The 14,496-nt window shown below is 42.8% G+C and overlaps 1 long non-coding RNA gene across 1 annotated transcript in view; it reads left to right on the top strand.

Moving 5' to 3' along the window:
* Nucleotides 1-2,223: 2,223 nt before the first annotated feature.
* LOC138973482 (uncharacterized) overlaps nt 2,224-14,496 on the top strand; it is a 54,763-nt gene continuing 42,490 nt past the window's right edge. Inside the window, exon 1 of the long non-coding RNA XR_011458036.1 lies at nt 2,224-2,383. This is a non-coding gene — a long non-coding RNA (uncharacterized lncRNA). The remainder of the gene's footprint in view (nt 2,384-14,496) is intronic.

The following is a 14,496-nucleotide window of genomic DNA, read 5'->3' as shown; positions in this document are numbered from 1 at the left end:
TCACTCAAGTTCGTACAATACAGTACGCTCTCATATCCTCTCAGCAATACAGCTGTCAAATAACTCTAACCATGAAAGCCTGATAGTCCGGACGGAATCGGTGATAAATTGTAACGCAATGATCAGTTTAGCATCAAGTTCTGACTAAAGATTACCATTTCTTAGAACATCCTTCTTAGTTTCAAATGTTCAAATTTCCAAATTAGTATGCCACAGTTGCTGTTTGTGACCGTGCCGGCAAGCGTTCAGTTTACACATCAGGCCTACTGTTAAAGGCACAGTAAGCCTCCCGTAAACCATCACAGAGCTCCCCGAGCGTCTACATACAGTACAAGCATACTTCCATTTGAACGCTCACCGAACGGGAACATCCTGGCTGCTTTCTGTCGAGCGTGAGAAATTTTCAAAGAATTTATTTTCGTGGACTTGGGCTGCTACAACAATGGCGCCTCGTTTTGGTGCTGGACGGCTGTTATGATACCGGAAATCACGCCCGGACAGTAAGCCTCCCGTAAACCATCACAGATACTGTCAGGCTTTTACACACAGTACAAACACCCTTCCATTTGAACGCTCACCAAACGGGAACATCCTAGGTGCCCTACGTAAAGAGCGAGCAATTTTTAAAGAATTAATTTTGCATTGTCTCGAACACTTTTAATTTGGACCCATCCTGAACTCAGGTCAAACATGAGGTACTTCCCTTCGGGTCTCATTCTATCGATGTAAACTGGCGATAGCCGTGAATCGATGATTATCAAAATGTTTTTGGACCGTGGTGCGTTTTTGCGCTAGACCTAACTTTTAAAATCTAAATAATAAATTGACAGCTTGTTACACAAACATTCTTGAATCATAAAAGAATTCTTTTTTCATCAAGACAAGATCAGTACAATTCGAAGTTGTGAAAGTTTGAAAAAAGAAAAGCCCGGAAGCAGGGTCACGCAAGGGTCGTAGCAGACGACGGTTTATCATGCATATCGCCGTTCCTCTCAACAGTCAAAAGCCATCACTAGAGTTCTTGTGAACCACAGCCGTTTGTTTCGTGCATAAAAACGTGCTATTGTAAATAAGCTCACATCGAGTCGCATTCAAATAACTAACTGACGACTACATTGTGAAAAAGGGAAACTGGATCACACGGATTCACGATGGCTCAGGGGTAAGATAACCACGCAAAAATAAATTCTTTGAAAATTGTTCGCTCTTTACGGAGGGCACCTAGGATGTTCAAGGGCGGATCAATTCACTTTGGAGGGGGGGGTTACAAAATGACTGCGAAGATACAAGTTGACGGCGCCGAAGGCGCCGAAGCCTCTAGGGGGGTCCGGGGCATGCCCCCCCGGAAATTTTTTTATCCAAAGAAGCAAAATAGAGCTATCTGGTGCCAATAAATTACCTCTTTTTTTGGGGGGTGGGGGGGTTACGTAACCCGTGTAACCCCCCCCCCCCCAGATCCGCCCTTGATGTTCTCAATCCGAGTGAGTGTTTAAATGAAAGGGTGTTTGTACTGTGTGTAAAAGCCTGACCGTATCTGTGATGGTTTACGGGAGGCTTACTGTGCCTTTAATAGCTTACAAAGTTATTGTATCACACTAGTGAGTTGATAAACGAACAGACAGATGGAAATATTGATAGACGAGACACAAATCTGAAAATGATGAAATATGGTCAGTTGGTTCTGCATATCAGACTATTTTATTTCCGCCATTTTTAAATGTTCAGTGGTTTCGTTCTGGTAGCCGCACGCGCACTGAGGATTTTCCTGTCAGTAACTGAGTGGCGTTTGCGGCACAAAGCAGAATTCAAGTAAGTTACTCATGTTTAGGCGCATTCTTAACCAGTTTAGTCACATCATATATTCATACTCTAGTCACTGATTTGAGAAATGTATAACTGAAAGGCAATTTTCCTTGTTTATTTAAGGACATTAACATTTTGAGTCTTGACTGAACTGAAACAAACACTACTACACGCGTTGTAATAACGACGAGCAAGACAAATGACGATGATAATGATGATGGTGACGGTGATGAGAACTGAACTGAACTGAACTGAACTGGAACTCTATTTTACAAGGAGAGAGAGACCTAGACTGAGCGACACACAAAGCAACAGGGGTAACGGCTGATCTACCGAGCAAAAGACAGTGCGTGCTGATTCCTGTGCCTGTTGGAGCACACTGTGTACCTCTCTTCTCTCGCGGGAACCAGCTCAACCAATCGCGAGCAATGCTCAGAATGAGCGCGCGCTCAGCAACTTACAGGCCTTTGCTGAAAAGACGCCATGATGCTGCATGCACGCATTCTCCGTACACTGTTCAAAAGAGGGGGCGAAGGTGTCGCGACGGCATGCAAATGCGGCGTTACACACGGGAACGGAGGTATGAACAACACTGACGAAAAAGTTCCTAGACTGTGAACATTTCTACTACTCACATTTGTCGGTTTGCTGCGAATGCGAGATTGCGATGGCGAGCATGCCGTGTGTGTAGACTCTACTGCTGAATGTGATTTGTGGTGGCAGGCAGAGCAGTGTTGTCGATTGGATTTGTATTCTGAAATGCAAGTTTTCCTTCACGCTTGTTTTCCAATGTCAAATGACTCAAAAGCAACGGTAGTGTAGAGCGGTCTGACTAAATACTGCCCGACACCGCCCGACGTCAAACCACAGGCGGAAGGTATCGTTCACTGGACCACTACTTACATAGAAAGAAACTACAATGGGAAGAAGGATAACTTCCTCATTGGGCATGCTTAGAAATGAGAATGGCTAAATATGAGTTATTCCCCTTTGCTGCATGCTGACCAGACTGTCTCCTGCTTTGTTATGACTAGTACAGTCGATCTTTCTCATGTTGTGACTTGCTTTATTTTCACATTTTCGGTATTTAAAACAGCAAACACACACACACACACACACACACACACACACACACACACACATACACTGAAGAAGTTTCCATTCTGATTCGGTTATTTTATTTGGTGCTATATGTTTGCTTCACATTGTTCTTTTTTTTACATTGCTTGAGGTATCCCCATTCGCTAAACACATCCATAATGCATGCATGGCTCATTCGAAAGAGGGCAACTGAACAACTGATGCCCAATAGCAATAAATACTGAACAACTGAACAATAAATAGCAATAAAATGATGACAGTGCCAAGTTTTTAAGTACAAAGTGAAATCATGTGACTGGACAAAGGCACAATTACAAAATACAAATAAAAAAATCGTGGCCCATTTTAAATTAAGTTCTCAGCTCATGGGGAAGCATAAGATGACCCTAGAAACCGAAATTAGGAGACCTCCCGCCCCCAGGGCAGACTACAAAAAAAAAAGGGGGGGGGGGGGTAATTTGTGAAAAAGTATAAAAGGAATCAAAAACTGTATACATGTATTTAGTTAATACCCCAAAAAGTTGTATAGTATATACAATGTCAGACCCTAAAGAAAGTTTGTTAGTCATTGCTTAGGCAAAACAAAGCAAAATAGTCTGTTTACGGTATCCCGACCAACCCTATTATTTTTTCCCCGCCAACCCTAGACCTTTTTTTTGGCATTTGGAGAAAAAGAAAAAGAAAAAAAATCAATTTTGTTCCTGTTTTTTTGCAAAATAATTTAAAAAGATGGTTATAAAAAAAAAATTAAGAAAAGCCGACCTACCGACCCTCTTTTTGTGTGCCTATGTTACTGTAAACAGACCAAAAGGTACATCAAAAACAACACACCAGGGATGCTACTCTCCCCTTAAAAATAGCCATGGGTCATAGGTGTGACGTTTGAATCTTTTAGCTAAATAAAACCATAGGCAATTGATCGGAAATATCAGGAAAAATCTTACAAGTTTATTATTTGTTTGCTTGGACCAATCCTCTTGCCGAAGTGTTTTACAGTAAAAATTGATTTTACGTCAAAAGTATCACAGGAATATCGAATGTTGAGGTAAGGCTGGGATAGCCAAGTTCAAGAATAACGGAAGGTGACTGTTGAATCTTTTTGAAAATGTATAAAAATATAGATGGTAGGCAATTCAAAATTAAAAAAAGGACTCTCGGAGCATGGACTTTTGAGTCAAAAATTAAAGAAGGCTCTATGAGCCGAAGTACATGTTTTGTCTCTTTTTTTTTATTTTGAATTCCCTACGATCTATATTTTGATACAATTTTGGACCCTCTTTGTACGGAGAGAGTTGGCAATTGTTAATCACATTCTCTCATCTCATCGACTCTCCTTCGGCTCCTTGGTAACATGCGTTCCGTCTCTGCCAGGAATGGACACAGCAGCAGATAACCGGTAAATATGTAACAGGCATAAATGGCAAAATAGCTCGCCTCGCCTGATAATATATGAGACAACTGTTCTATTACAAAGTCTTTCTTGGGAGGCTTGGCTAATTTACTCGCTCGTTTTACACGGGGTTCCATCGTTTTCTTTTCTAATCGGAAAACCTTGCTCCTCAGTTTGTTGACCTTCTGCCGAAGTTCCGCTTCACGAGGGGATGGGGAGGATGACGACTTTGATGCTTTACATCCTATGTCCTCCAGGATCGCCTGAATGTCATCTAAAAAAGAAAACACACACACAAAACACACATAAAATAACATAACCATAACAAGTTACAACCTGGAAGAAATTAAAACATGTGTAATTCAATCACAAAATGAAAATAAACAATAGCGTAGGAAGGCAGGCCAGAAATGAAGTGTATTAGCAACTATGGATTCGATGTGGAACAATGATGGAATTGACCTTGTTTGGGTGAGGCCATTAGAACTGTACCCACGGAATACGCGCTATATAAGCTTTATATTGATTGATTGATTGATTGATTAGGACAACAGTACCAGGTAAACTCCTCACACACCATGCCTCTTTCTTTCTTTCTTTATTTGGTGTTTAACGTCGTTTTCAACCACGAAGCTTATATCGCGACGGGGAAAGGGGGGGGGGGGGGGGGAGATGGGAATAGAGCCACTTAATTGTTTCTTGTCAAACCATGCCTCTAACAGGATATGTTTCCCATCTTTACGTGTGGGAACTACAGGTACAATTTCATCCATCCATGCATCCGCCCTATACAGCTTCTTCTTCTTCTGCGTTCGTGGGCTGAAACTCCCACGTGCACTCATTTATTTGCACAAGTGGAATTTTATGTGTATGACCGTTTTTACCCCGCCATTTAGGCAGCCATACGCCGCTTTCGGAGGAAGCATGCGGGGTATTTTTGTGTTTCTAAAACCCACCGAACTCTGACATGGATTACAGGATCTTTTTCGTGCGTATTTGGTCTTGTGCTTGCGTGTACACATGAAGGGGGATAAGTCACTAGCAGGTCTGCACATAAGTTGACCTGGGAGATCGGAAACATCTCCACACTTAACCCACCAGGCGGCCGCGACCGGGATTCGAACCCTCGACCTTCCGAGTTAATAGACCGACGTCTTACCACCCCGCCCCAGCGCCCGTCACCCTATACAGCGATTATCAACTATGTAATGGATGGGTTTAAACATTTTTTGATGTCAGGGTGTTCTTCATGGTTAAAAATCTCTTACCTGGTTGAACAATTTGTGTATCAGGCGACAGGTCGGTGCTGGCTTCATTTGTAGCTACCCTTTGCGATGGTGCCTTCCTCCCACTAGCAACCTGCAAATTGCACAGCTCTTTAACTGACAAACTCACAACCAACACCCAGTCACAATGAAACATTTCTCCCAATTTCATGGCATTGGTCTTAGGCCACACACAAAAAGTGTATGTTTCTGGTAAGGCAAAACAAAAAATAATCTGTTTACGGTATCCGGACCGACCCTATTTTTTTCCCACCGGCCCTAGACTTTTTGGGGGCATTAAAAAATAAAATTAAAATATTCAGATGGCTAAAATACAAAACTAAAAAGCCGACCTACCGACGCTATTTTTGGGGGGCCTATGTTACCTTAAACAGACTTTTTTGTGACCTAACATGACTAAAGGTGGAGATTTTTTTTCTAACCTTTTTTTTTAAAACCATCTTTTAAACTATTTTGTTGAAAAACAGGAAAACAATTGATTTTCGAATACCCCTTTTATTTTTGAAAATGCAAAAAAAAAAATGTCTAGGGTCGTCGGGAAAACATAGGTAGGGTCAGGTGACCAGAAACATACAACTTTTTTGTTGTTGACGCCGACCCTATACCTTTTTTGCCATTTGGGGCTGTTTTTTTGCAAAATAAGTTCATCATATCATCATAATCAGGACGTCGATCCAAAATAAGTAACTTTTTTTTGTTGGCCTTATCATTTTTTTGCGCTAAATGCAAACAGGCATTATTTGATGGGAACAATGCTGTTGTTTTCAATTCTTACATCAGCCTCAAACTTGTCATTACTCAACCTGCATTTAATAGTGTGCTTCTTTGGTTTGCAAAAACCTAAAACCAATAAATAAATAACCTTCGGTGGTGGATTGGGCACTGCAAACAATGTCGGGACAGCATTCCACACAAGTGATCCTCTCTGCAGGATTGTTTTACTGGTTGGCCTCAAAGTGATCAGTACAAAGCTTGAGACCTTGAACAGCAGCTGGCTGCAGCTTTTCAAAGTCCTCTCGCCTTGTGAATTGCATCCATATTCTGCACCTAGTTTGACAGTAAAAACAACAATGTTATTGTTAAACTAAGCAAAAAGGAAAGACAAAGAAAGCTAAATCAGATCTTCAGTCTAAATCTAACGCTCTGCCTGAACGCAAAACGGATGAGTGATGTACCTTTGTACTGTAGTTTTCCCGTAAGCAAGGTTTGATAAAGGTTTCGGCAAATATGCCCACGGGTTTGTCATCAAGTGTAAACTGTTGTTTTGTACTGACTGCTGACTCACACTCACAGTCGTAAGTACTCGCTGACGCTGTAGTCTACTGAGTGAGTTGACTCGAGCCATTGCATTCTCATTCTGAAGAAGGTAAACCTGATGAAATAATCACTGCACAACCCACCTTTTTTCTTCTGTAGGGAACTTGTGGAAAGTTTTCCCGAAGCAGCTCTGTTTGTAACGGGCGTTCTTGCAACAAAAAGCCGAGCACAATTATTTACCACCACCTCGCACACGATCGGTACCTACGCGATCCGCCATTTTGTTTTCGCCGCCAGCATGTGACTAGGGACGATAACCCACAAACACTTTTTCGCATTTTCTTCGCAAGTTCCACGTCTTCCTTTTGTACAGTGTTTGTTACATAGAAAGACTAAAAGGTATGACACTCAGCTTCGAGTCGTCTGTGTTCTTGGAGTCGCTTCCTGCGGACAATTTTTTTTTGTTCAAGACGGTTTGCCTCTTCCTACAGCCTGTGTGAGGTCAAATAAATACAGTTGAATGATTGTTTTAACTGTATGTACCTTTAATTTTCAGCTGCCGTCCCCTGCAGGTTGTTTTTAACCATCATTTGGACGAATGTTCGTTTGCGAACTGCTACCTGGCTGTAGTTGCTAAGTTGGTAAGAAATCATGCATCCCGCACCGAATATGCATACCAGTGCTCATTGGTCTGAAACATATGTAAATATTGCAGCAAAGGGAAGCTACCCACGGGAGTTTCACTTTAGGTTTTTGGCGAAGAGCCGTTTGCGGAATAAATCGAATATCCGGTTATTAACCAATGATCGCATCGGACTACTATCTCCTCGGACATACGACGATCATCATTCGCATGGGATCTAAGTGGTATGCCGTTGACAGACACGTTTGGTCGCACAAAATACGGTTTAAAAACATGCAGCGGACAGGCAGCTAAATATAAAAGGTACAGATAGTTAGAACATTCATTTATCACGGCATTTGTAAAGTTACAAAGATTCTTGACATTGGCAATTATTTTTTGCATATTTTTTTCTGAAGTTAGTGGAGCACGACTCGAAGCTGAGTGACATACCTTATAGTCTTTCTATGTACAGGGATCGCACTAGCTTTTTAAAAAACGCGTAAGTCATACGCAACGATTCGAAACGAAAAAAACGCGTCCCGGACCAATATTTTTGCGTACTACGAAAACACATACAGACACAAACAAAACACGCACGAAAGACTTAAAGACACTCCTTACCTAAATACGGCGAGTTTTCCTGTCGAACTCCGCGCATGCCTGTCGAATAACACCCCTGCTGTCTCCAACCTTCGGGCCTTGCGAGTTTGTTTCCCGCTTTAATACGACTAGACACAGTTTCCGCCTTTTGGAAGCGCGAGATGGGAGAGCAGCTAATGTCTGTTTCATTATCCGACAAGACATTATCTGGTAATACCCTCGTTACGTTCGTTTGCGATACTTCGATGCAAAAAGAAACGGACTTTAGTTTTGACGCGCAGATTTCATGTGTGTCGTCACTTCTCGAGCCCTATAGTCAGTTTCAGGATCGGGTGATTATTAAGTCAGAGCAAAAGCGCTGCGTGAAGACAAGAAAAAGTTACAATATATTTGCGTATGGCTTACGCGGCGCGGCGAAAAAAACGCGTCAGCGACTTTTAAAATGCGTCAAATACGCAAAAATCGTGCGTAAACGCGATCCCTGTATGTAAGTAGTGGTCCAGTGAACGATACCTTCCGCCTATGGTCAATCCTGTGCGAATGATGATCGTTATATGTCCAAGGAGATAGTAGTCCGATGCGATCATTGGTTATACAATAACCGGATATTCGATGATTATTTTCTTTGGTCGACTGAAATTGTCTGCATCGCTTCCGTTCACGGTTACTGTTATTCCGTTGTTATGCCAAAAACCTGAACTGAAACTCCCGGCAGCTGAAAATTAAAGGTACATACAGTTAAAACAATCATTCAACTGTATTTATTTGACCTCACACAGGCTGTAGGAAGAGGCAAACCGTCTTGAACAAAAACATTGTCCGCAGGAAGCGACTCCAAGAACACAGACGACTCGAAGTTGAGTGTCATACTTTGTAGTCTTTCTATGAAAGTAGTGGTCCAGTGAACGATACCTTCCGATACTCAAAAAAACTATCTGCGCATGCGTTCAAATCAACCAGAAAAACAAGAAAAATCGTGTATTTGTGTGCCTGATGTAATCCTAAGAACCTTACACTCTTTCTTTGGACACTCAAAAGCAACTTCAAGGCTGCAAGACTACAAAAATGCACTTTCTGCTGACTGAATATACGCGTTCTAATCAACCGGGAGAAAAACGATCCCAAAATGGCTGCTGAAGTGTTAACTGGTGTCACACCGATTAACAGTTCCGCGGCACTGCAGGGGTGGGCACAATATCTTTGCTTGTAGCAAAAGTAATATTGTTTGTAGCAGAACTTGGCGCTTCGCGCCGTCGACTTGGCGCGAAGCGCCTAGTTTGCTAGGGGGGTCCGGGGGCATGCCCCCCCGGAAAATTTTTGAAAAAAAGGAAGCAAATGGTACAATCTGGTGCATTCTGAGGGTGATAATTGCCAGTTTCTGGCAGCAGATTTTGTCACTGATTTTTGTGGAAAATCGCCTGTTTGCCCCTTAACATACACTTAACATACCAGTCAATACACTTGGGCATACACCTGTTGGTACCCACTGTTGTAGATCGAAAGGCCTCAGCCGATTTACTGTTCAAACACCTGAACGCTAACCAAAACACTAAAACAGCAAAAACATCTCATCTGGGATAACCTTAATTTTAAGATCCATGTATTAAGGCTATATTTTCTAAGGACCATGGGCATTTATCTTTTAGTTTTACAATGTCAAACTGTGCCTGAGAAAAAAGCGTACAAGTCTCTGGACTCACTTCTGAGATACAGGCAATGACATGTATACATGTACTAACAGATGGCCCTGTCATTTCTTTTTCTTAATTTGGCACATTTGAACCAAGCAAGTATTACAGATATTCTGCAACCAACAACAAGCAGCTGAAAGCACCACAAATGTTTTTAGTTTACTGCTGTGAGTTTGTTGTGGTCACAATGTGATTATTGTCAATATCAAACATTGAGGCTTGTTTTCTTGAAACTACTTGGCACACAGTCTGTTTGTTTCTTCAAAGAATTGTCTGCCAAAAAAATACTCATTTCGTTTCACACCCGACTCATATCGGGTAATGTCATGCAGTGACACAAAATTCTTACAGTGGCTAGGCTTACCTTAGGCTTACTGGTGCTTGGGGAAGGGGAATGTGTAGATGTCCCTGTCGTCCAATGAGCAGGCTACGAGGGCGTTCAGATGGTCCTGTGTGAGTTGCGTTCTGTAGACGTTCTTTGCATAATTAATATTGCTAAAGGCTCTCTCGACTTTGCAAACATCAGGGCAGATCGTGTCAAACAACATAAACAGTTTCCCAAACTGTGAGAAGCGGCGATCCTTGTAGAGCTGACAATGGAATTTCACCGAGTCCTGTTGACACTGGCCAGCGAACTGTAAGTCCAAGTCATCCTCCAGAACATACAGTTCGTACTGCTTTCTTACAGTCTCCTTCTGGATGCCTTGGTAAGGCATGACGAACCTGTCTATTGCCTTCTCGAGTCCTTCTACGTATTTCTGTCTGCGCCGAAGTGGATCTAGAAATGCACAATTGTCCAAGACAAAATCTGCCTCAGGAAACCTTTCCACAAACCGACGTCCGATTGTGACTTTGTACAGAAGGCATTTGTTAGCCACAGCTCTCAGGTCTGCATTAGCCATTCCGTTCTCAACACACTCTTTCCAGTAATCTCTGAACTCCTGGCAGCCAAACAACACTTCTTCCCCTCCTTCCACTGTCAGCTCATCCAGTGTCAAGACGTTCTCGTGGACCAGCAGTTCTGTTGGCTTGAGAGTGTTATTGTGCACAACTTGAACGAGGAACGTTTTGATGAAGTTGAAAATCCTCTTGTATGTGCAGTACAGCACCTGGTTTCTTTTCTGGAGTTCAATGTTGATTTCTGACAGGTCAGTGAGCTCTCCTTTCAGGAAAAACAGGTACAGAAGAAACTTCCTGTCCGACACCTGGTTGTAGAGACTCAGACAGCAGTCCCTGTCCTTCTTTTTGATTTTTTTGTTTGTGGACTGCGTTTCAAAGTACTGAGCAAGTGAAGTCATAATCTGGCAAAGCCTCTCCACGCAGACCTGCAAAGAGAGCCACCTTATCTTATGGTATGTGACCAGGCGACGATATCGTTCCCCGTTCAATAAAGCGATTTCTTCAAACACGTGCTGTTTTGCTGCGCTGTATTTGAAATGGTCCAAGGCGTTTTTAATTGTTTTTTCAACAGAGGCAGGTATGCACTTCTGGCCATCTTTGGCCACCAACACCTCTGTATGGGTCACACAGCGCTGAAGACACAATTTGTCATTCCATTTCCTTTGTGCCAGTCCAGCAACGCCGTTCAGGGCGCTGCTAACTACGGCTGCATTGTCTGTTGTGTGGGAGACCAGCTTCTCCATAGGCATCTCCTTTGTTTCAAACACCTTGCTAAGTTGGGAAAATATGTTCTTGGCGTCAGGCCTGCCCTTGATTTCCTCACAGCTCAAAAATTTCACTGTTACTGACTCTGTCTCTGGGTCTATAAAACGGACAAAGACCGCCATTTGCTCTTTCGTTGCCTTATCTGTAGTCTCATCAATAAGGTACCCCCAAAATGGGGCAGAACCAATCTGTGATTGCAGTTCAGAGTCGAGAACCTCGTGGAGATCTTCCAGCCTCCTCGTCACTGTCCTTCTGCTATCTGCCATAAGTGGGAATACCGCTGAAGTGGGATCTGCAGCCGCAGCGAAATAAACGATCTTCTCAGAATAGCTAAGGGGCATCTTTTCCTGTGCCAGAAAAAGTGCTAGTTTATAAGAAGCTTGCGAAGCTTGCTCCTGTGGCCCCAGGAACGTATCCATTTTTGCTTGCAGCTCTGCCTGTTCATTGCAAAATTTAGTCACGATTTGCTTTTTTTTCTGCTCGCTAATTATTTTCAGATCAGAATGTTTTCTCTGTGTGTGTTTCTTCAGGTTGTCAACTTTGATTTGGCTGAACTGAAACCTACAGACCATGCATATCATAATGTTTTTTGTGCAGTCGTACTCGACCAAGAACTTTTCCCTCCATTCTTGCTTAAACTTGCTTTTTGCTGATTGAGATGTGCAAGTTGCAGACGTTTTGCTTTTCTTTGAAGGAATGGGTCCACATGAACCAGGGGCCAGGCTTCTCTTGAAACTGGTTTGCTTGGCCTTTGGAGGGGGCTGGGAGGGTGCACAACTAGTACTGTTCAACGCCGGTGACTTTTCCTTGGAACTGGAAGGCCTCGACTTTGAAGGAGTGGGTCCACATGCTCCTGAACTGGTTTGCTTGGACTTTGAAAGGGGCTGGGAGGGTGCACAACTAGTACTGTCCAACGCCGGTGACTTTTCCTTGGAACTGGAAGGCCTCGACTTTGAAGGAGTGGGTCCACATGCTCCTGAACTGGTTTGCTTGGACTTTGAAAGGGGCTGGGAGGGTGCACAACTAGTACTGTCCAACGCCGGTGACTTTTCCTTGGAACTAGAAGGCCTGCACAATACAAATGCACTTCTATGACGTGCCGACACATTGGCTTTCGTTGGCTATCTGTGATCATCATCTATAAATGGGTGATTCTCAGAACGATGGGCCAAATGTGTGACATGAAAATATGACAATAATCAAGCATGTAATTGCATACCAAAGCTGGTTTGGTTTCTAGATTCTTGATTTTTTAATCCATAACAGGTTATTAAATTTTGTGCACAATTTAAAACTTCAAAAGTCCATGGTAATGTTGTTGAAACCATGAAAAGGTGTCCACAAATGCATGTCACAACTTGGTGTCCTGTAAAGAACATAATAATGACTCTTTGTTGCATACTTTCGTGTTAACTTTTCACAAGGGAGATGCACTTGTAACTGAAGTTAGCATTCCTGCAATAAATTCAGTAGCAGAAGTAGTATTTCTGCAATAAATTTGATTGCAAAAGCCTTGTTGCAGTTGTAACGAGACACGGAAGAGGTGGCCCATCGTTTTGAGAATCTCCCAATTGCATCATTTCGTTGCCAATCCCTGTGAATCTTTTTCTATTAGCCCCCCCCCTCCCCGGCTCTTTCCGCTTTAAGTTTATTCAGTGCCTTTTGTTATCAACTTCCCTACCTGTCTCCCTATAACGGCAGGTGCAGATTTTACGTTGTTTTGGGATTCCCCTTCTGGCTTCACCCCACCCCCACCCTGCTCCTCCTCCAGTCATTCCAACACGAGCGGCAACCGGAATTAACTCAGAACGAAAAACAGATTCTGCACAACAAAGAACAGATCTATCACAATGATTCAATGTCGGTCAGTCGACCTTCAACAAGTTGTCTGCCAGGCGCCTACATCAAATTGAAATGAAAGTGAAAGAAGAAGAAGCAGTGAAGATGCTAGAAGAAAGCCACACCAAGCGTGATCACCGGGCAGATCTGCATTGGTACTTTGCATTTTAGATTGAAGTACAACGGCTAACAACACATTATGAAAGCCGTACCTTTTGAAAAATGAACGAATGTCCAGCGTTTTCCTTGCGCTTCGGGCGCTTTCTTCGTTTTCCCTCGCTTCCATCTTTGAAAAAGACGCGATACGACTTTTCCAGACTTCAGAACAGAAGAGTGCCAAAGAGTGCTCGATATGGTCAGGCTACACACCACCGATTGATCAGCCTTGGAATCAGCTAAAATAGATCTGGGGAAAAAAACACATAGCAAATTTAAAAAGAGCACTCTGTCGCAACTTGTCGCAATTTCGCCTATCGCAAAATCGGCTTCCCTTGTCGCAAAAAAATGCGACAATGCGACAGGTGCCCACCCCTGCACTGTACTCGGATACTTGTTTAAAAACGTCATCCCAGTTTAAAAACTCAGCTCCTTTCCATATAATATATGAGTAGAAGCCATTGCAACGACATGTAGTGATATGACTGCCAAGGATTCAAGGCCGGGACTTAGACACGTTTTTACATCAGCGCAGATATGGTGAATTCAGTTAAAAGAGAGAGATAATGGAGCTCTGTTTTTCTTTATTGACAGTTTTATTTCGCAAACTAGCAGTTAAGCCCGGCTTCGCCCGGGAGTAAGCGGAGTCCTGTAGCAATTTAAGACGCTCGCTATCCCATTATCATTAGCTTTACCTCCTTTGTTTGGATACAAAAAAAGAGTTATCTCCCTTACCTTCTAGAAATTTCCGGAACTGTCCAGTTAATTTTTCTTTCTTCATTTCTTCCCCTCATAGGAGCAATAGCGAGTCTCTAATATCACTGGCATGATGTGCTTGCTACAGGTGAACAGTAGGCACTGAACTGGTCTTGCACCATATAGGCTGTATTCAATAAATGGGAGGTCCATAATCTGAGAAAGGAAACAATGAATCAAGAAACTAAAACCCAGGTGCACATCTGCGGCACCTAGGGAGTGTACGTGCACACTATCTTGTTCCTGCCTCTTGCCATCTCAGAGGTATGGCGACCACAGACAAAAAAGAGTTATCTCCCTTACCTTCTAGAAATTTCCGGAACTGTC

The sequence above is a fragment of the Littorina saxatilis genome, linkage group LG8, assembly GCF_037325665.1.
Source record: "Littorina saxatilis isolate snail1 linkage group LG8, US_GU_Lsax_2.0, whole genome shotgun sequence".
Lineage (NCBI taxonomy): Eukaryota > Metazoa > Mollusca > Gastropoda > Littorinimorpha > Littorinidae > Littorina > Littorina saxatilis.
The sequence above is the reverse complement of the archived record's forward strand: the minus strand, read 5'-3'. Positions and strand labels throughout refer to the sequence as shown.